This window comes from Cibotium barometz, chromosome 56 (genome assembly GCF_041138505.1).
Source record: "Cibotium barometz isolate CiBa-2024 chromosome 56, ASM4113850v1, whole genome shotgun sequence".
Lineage (NCBI taxonomy): Eukaryota > Viridiplantae > Streptophyta > Polypodiopsida > Cyatheales > Cibotiaceae > Cibotium > Cibotium barometz.
In genome coordinates this window covers 10,721,488-10,728,710 of record NC_141101.1, presented here as the reverse complement: position 1 = coordinate 10,728,710, position 7,223 = coordinate 10,721,488, and positions in this window count along the sequence as shown.

Sequence of the window (7,223 nt, the reverse complement as noted above, 5' to 3'; positions counted from 1 at the left end):
TTGGTCCGTAATCAATGAAGACTATAACTGCTTCTTTGAATTCTCTGACTGTCCTCTTCTTATCTGTATATTGTCTCTGTCGATCCTGGGCAGCGTTTATATCTTTATGAATTGTCTACATCTGTTGCTCTAAGTCGCCAAGCATTTGATTGGTCATCTCGACCCTAATCAATGGGTCGGACCTAGTTAATGGAGTTAAGCAATCTTGTCCGAGACGGATCCTGATTAGATTGGTATGAAGGAATTGGTCTCTGAATTTGGGTTCTAGACTTCCTTGTGCCCTTTTCATGGTAGGAGTTGGGCAGTCTTTTAACTAATGGTCAAAACCTTGGCATCCAAAACACTGGTTCTCACTTCTGAACTCATCGTTTTGAATCTTTAAAACAGGTGGGTTCCAGATAAGGTATTCTGGGGAAAGTGTCTTCCCTTTTTAAACAGAATCTTTCTTTTATTTTAGAGAGGGAATAATTTTAAGATCAGAAAGGGAGATTCTTACTCCTGTATACCTCGAAGGTTGGGGGAAGGAATCTTACAAACTTCTACCCCACTTAAAAAGGTGCGAGATGTCCTCATCTCGCAAGTAGAGGACAACTCTTTTGCTTAAGATCCAATTTATTCTAGGGTTCCTTATATTCCGGTCAACCCAACAGAATATGGGGATAAATATCCCTTATATAGAACTCATCATTAAATAACAATTCATTCAGATCATATCATTCATATCTTTAACACGATAATGGTCCATTAGACCGAAAAATTTTCTTCTGAACATTCCTCCACAGGAATTTTAGTCAAGCAAGTTCTCAATTTGTCATCCCTTAACTTGATCCACCAAGTCAAGTATTAATAGTAGCAATCTGACAGCACAATCCACTAATCTCATAGTGATTTGCTGAAATCATTATCATCATTCCAGTTATGAATATCATCACAGGGACTCATCCCATTCATCCTCATTGAAGCTTATTACATTTCAACCAAATTTCAGGGATCATCATTTTTCAATCAGAATCCAAATCAATTCATCAATTCTCAAACAGAATTAAAAATCATATCAACCACATTCGAAATCATCCTCTGGATAGCATTAACGCTTATAATTTCAAGTCTTAGATTTACTCGTATATACTGTCGGTAAAGAGCTGCAGTTATACCCTCGGTATATACGGATAGTCATGATACTCGAAACTATAAGGTAAATACCATCATGTCTAGGTCTCAAGCAAGTCAGGGTTCCATACAATTGCGGTACTTCCAATTGAAGACCCAATTACTAATTTACGAATTTCAATTTGAATTAACAATTTGTATGAATTATATCAAACAATTACAACCTTTTTGTGCGTCTTGATAAACTTTTGACATAATTGGCTCCTCAGTTGATCTTATTGGAGATCTATGACTTAAGTCTGATAAATAGATTTTTCTTTATCCGATCGTCCGTAAAAAAAACATTTGTATATTTATATACAAGTTGCAATAAGTACATAGAGTGGCTCAGCTCCAAAATTCAAAATCTCCTCGAGAGACGCATAAGACGACGATACTGGGCCATAGTCATGCCCTGTTACATAAGTTCTCTAACTACGAAGGGAGTTATTATTTTCTCCTTAGGGATAAATCGACTAAGGAGTCTATAAATTCGACATGAAAGTCTAAAATTTCGAGGTGTCGAATGATATAGAATGACACCATGTACCATTTTCAGCTTTAACAGGATCATAGTCAATGAGAGATTCTGCCACAGCATTGTACGGCGGTTGCAATGGGCGTGGACATATTGCCCTGCAAACCACTTATGTTGTATTCTCTCCGCTGGGGTAGGAAAATATAAATCCGCGAAATGGCGTGCGAGTCTTGCTCGGCTTGTTTGAGTTGAAGCGGAAGAGATGAGATGCTCGAAGGCAAATGCAATCATATCTTGAGACTGGGTGAGGTCGGAAATACCAGATAAATGTGGAACTTCCATCTATAAAAATAATTTCTTTGATTAAAATTTCTAGCTTACAGAATGAAAATACATTATGAAAATGCTGTTTCTGAATTCTTATTACCAATTTCAGATAAGAATTTAATTATCTTTATTAGCTTTCAAAACCTGCTCTGATACCAACTGTGAAAACCCTGTTCCCACCAAGCAACAGTTTCAGGGTGCTAGCAACGGAAGTAGCACTTCTCGCGCGGGACAGGGGTCCCACATTCGGGGCCTCGCCCACGGATATCCGGATAAGAGACTAATCCGTCGGTTGTTCCAAAACCGAACCCGGAAAAACTTCCTTTACCGGAAAGCACGGGCGATTCCACCAGGATAACTTTTTACTCTAACATAGTCAAGATCATTTCTGATCGAGCTGATCCAATTGCATCTATAAGATACTTGGTCAGATCAAGGAAGAAACTTGCACTTGGATCATTGGGATCAATGCTTTTTTCCCCATTCAAGAGGCACAGCCGTTGATTCCTATCCATAGAACAATTTCTGTCCTGGATTTACTTTATCTATCGTAATAACAGAATTTTTGAGTCTCGATTTACGGATCCATCAGTCCAGCCTAACCCCATCCGATCCCATGGGTTAGCCAACCGCCCAACCACTGTAGTGATGGGATCCAATTTGAAATTTGGTTAGGTTTTTGTCCCGGGTACCAAGGAAAAGAGTTCCAAGGCCCCCTAGCCGGAAGTTCATGCAAACATAAAACTAGCCACACCACTTACACACCCAATATGAAATTGCCTTTTCTTAGCATCAGCTAACTTTAAAACAATCCTTTAATGAAACCATAGTACCACTGATCACAATCTTCCAATTTATCTGGTTGATTCATAATTTCCCATCATTCCTTCATCAGAGTATCTATGGCATCATTGGCAACTAAAACGCTCACCACCTGTCCACACAGGGGCCGTTTCCTAGTTCCTAGCCCATAATACTCGGCAATATAATCACTTATCAAGATGGACTCTCGTTGAAGATCAGCAAGATCAACCAACAAATCCATATAAAGAGCCATGGACTCATCCGTTGTTGAGGACCAGCAAGGTCAGTCAACCAGATCCATGCCCGGTTTCAGAAAACAACTCTTACTCCTTGTTCCAATATCTTCCACGACGCACGTGTGGGTATCTTCGGCGACCCAGAGCCCGAGCACCGTATGGTCAGCACCCTCTAGGATCCTTCGCAGGTGACCTAGCGCTTCACTCATAGGCCGCTTCCTTGGTCCCTCATCCACCGTACCGGAAGCTCACCATTTAAATCGAGCCGAGGCTGGTCAAGACCTCGATCGACTTTGCTACGCGAGACGTCCTCCATTGACTCTCCGTCAGCAGTTGCAACTTTATCAGTTTAGTCTTCATGACCTTAATCCTCAAGACGGTCAAAATGCTTCTCCAGCATTCTTGACATAAAACAGTCATTTACAAACAGTCACAAATACAGTTTCTATAACGAACTCTTGTCTTTCCATATTATCCACTCTCGGACCACATTACTTATTCCACATTCTATTCAGTGTGTACTCGTTCTCATCCATTCACTCATATAGACTACATTATCTCACATACATCTTCATATTCATTATTCTACATACATATCCATGTTCGTACGTCCACATCATACATCCAATTTCACATTCATACATACGCATCTACATGCATACATCCACATCTACATTCATACATCCATACCTCCATTTCCACATCCACACATCCACATTCATATTCATACATCCACATTCACATGCATACATCCATTTTCACATCCTCATTCATACATCCACATTCACATACATACATCCACATCCGTATCTACATCCATACATTCACATCCACCTCTTCATTCACAATCACATCCATACATCCACATCTACATACATACATCCATTTCATACACATCCGTATCTACATCCATACATCCACACCCACATCAACATTCACATTCATACATATACATCTACATGTATACATCCACATCACATTCATACAACCATATTACATCCATTCTTGTCCTAACACATCCCATATACATCTTAACACATCCTAACTCATCTTAACACATTTTATCACATCTCATACACATCTTATCACATCTTTTTACATCTCATACACCTCTTATCACATCCCATCACTTTTCATACGCATCTTATCAAATCTTATCACATCTCATACACATCTTATCACATCTTTTTACATCTCATACACCTCTTATCACATCCTATCACTTTCCATACGCATCTTATCAATTCTTATCACATCTCATACACCTCTTATCACATCCTATCACTTTCCATACGCATCTTATCAATTCTTATCACATCTCATACACCTCTTATCACATCTTTTTACATCTCATACACCTCTTATCACATCTTATCACATTTCATATCTTTAAAAAAAAAAAAAAGAGAATTCTTATATTTGATATAAGATTTCTCTACACATTTATTTATACATAAATTCCATTTAAGAAGACTAACACTTTCGAAATTAAAATCAATCTTTTATGCATCTTCTTATGCATAAATTCAATTTGGTAGGAAATTACACTTTTAGAATAAAAGAATTTCTCTTATGCATCTAAGTTAAGCATAAAATCCATTTATGAGGAAAATCACACTTTTAGTATAAAAAGAATATTTTTTTATGCATACCTATATGCATGAAATCCAATATGATAAAAGTAACACTCTTACAATAAAATAATCAACTTTTATGCATACCTCTATGCATGAAATTCAATTATGATAAAAGTCACACTTTTATAATAAAATAATCAACTTTTATGCATACCTCTATGCATGAAATCCAATATGATAAAGTAACACTTTTGATATAAAAAATTTTCTTTTTATGCATACTTCTATGCATGAAAATTAAAAATGATAAAAGTAACACTTTTGATATAAAATTTTTTCCTTTATGTATACTTCTATGCATGAAAATTAAAAATGATAAAAATAACACTTTTGATATAAAAATTTATCCATTATGCATACTTCTATGCATGAAATAAAAATGGTAAAAATAACACTTTTGATATAAAAATTTATCCATTATGCATACTTCTATGCATGAAATAAAAATGGTAAAAATAACACTTTTGATATAAAAATTTATCCATTATGCATACTTCTATGCATGAAATAAAAATGGTAAAAATAACACTTTTGATATAAAAATTTATCCATTATGCATACTTCTATGCATGAAATAAAAATGGTAAAAATAACACTTTTGATATAAAAATTTATCCATTATGCATACTTCTATGCATGAAATAAAAATGGTAAAAATAACACTTTTGATATAAAAATTTATCCATTATGCATACTTCTATGCATGAAATAAAAATGGTAAAAATAACACTTTTGATATAAAAACTTATCCTTTATGCATGATAATAAAATTCAATTTCTCCATGATTGTAATGAAATTCTTTCAATTAATCTAGGATGATAATTCCTAGAATATGGTAGGAAGTCCTCTTTTTATGCTTTGAATGAGATTATTTTATGCATAATTTTTATAAAAATTTTGCCATAGCTCCGCTGCTATGACTGATAAATCTCAATTTTTCTAAGGGATAATGCTTATCATTAAGGAAATAATTAAAATGATCTCTAATTGGATTATTAATCCATAATGGATTGAATCATCAATATACATAAACTAAAAGCATAGAAAAAAGCCATTAATTTGGCCTCAAGCATAGCTTAATCTTGGGTTAAGGAAAAGCTTTATGAAAGCTTGATTTGGATTGAGAACGGGTCATGAGTATGACCATTTCTTGAGTGAGAGAGAGAATTTACATAAGAATCATTAGAATTTAAACATAAATGAAAATTAACTTCAATAGCATTTATTAAATTATGTAACTCTTCACTACTATTCAAACTTCAATAGCATTTAAAAAAAACCATACCAATTAAACTTCTCAAGCTTGAGAGGGGTTGAGAAGAGAGAAACATTGAGAAATTATAGAAAGATCAATATTCACTAATTATCTTACAACTTGCTTGATTCTTTGTTCACGGTAGAGGCCCCCAACCAATCAATTGGTTAAGTATGTTGATGGAGCCACTAATGGGGATTGAAGAAAGAGGGAAGCTCCAAAAACTAGTGAATTATTAAATGAATTCACAGTTCTTGGCTTAGGTGGAGTAGAGTAACGATGCATAAACACTATATATTTTTCAACAAGGGGGAGGCTTCTATTTATAGAAAAAATTGAGCTCCTAACCAAACAAACTGATTCTAGAATTTTCTAAATCAGTTTGGTCAATATTTGACCATTTTTAGGTCAGTTAAGCTAACTTTTTGGAACTAGACTTAAATGAGGAGAGAGGAGAGATGAAATATCTCAATTTTTATGAGTTTAAAACTCATTCAAGCATGTGAGATATGCACCTCCTTTAAAGAACTCCCCTTCCTTACATATGTGTCATAATGGAATCATTTTAATATTGCTCATAGTTTTTTACTAATAAACCTTGTACATTTTCAACTCTTCATCTTATGTGAAATATGCACCTCCTTTAAAGAACTCCCCTTCCTTACATATGTGTCATAATGGAATCATTTTAATATTGCTCATAGTTTTTTTACTAATAAACCTTGTACATTTTCAACTCTTCATCTTATGTGAGCATTTACTCATTTTTGGATACCCAAAATATCTCATATTTTTAATATTGCTCATAGTTTTTTACTAATAAACCTTGTACATTTTCAACTCTTCATCTTATGTGAGCATTTACTCATTTTTGGGTATCTTCTTTTACAAATTGGATTTATCTCCTCCCTACACTTGGATTGATGCTATTGGCCCATAGGAACCTTAATTGGACCATAATCCAAAAATTTCTGAAAATCTAGACCCTTAGGCTAAGGTCCTTTATACCCATTTTCAATTAATTCCAATTGCACATTGGAAAATTCTTTTTGAATTTCTGTTTCAGGGGAATTTATCTTAATTATAAGAGATATTTTTCTATCCAAAAATATTCAAAATCTGAATATTCTCTCTCTAGGTTAAAACAGTTAGAAACAAGTCTTTTATATTTCTGAAGAGGGATTGATTACAGGGGAAGATGCTGGACATTTTGAGAGGCTGGGGAGGAATCTTACAGAGTGGATGACTTCTACATCCTTGTCTCTTACAGGTTGTCTTCTAAGTCTATTGCCTCACGTACAGTACTTATCAAAGATGTAGTAGACCTATAGAGATA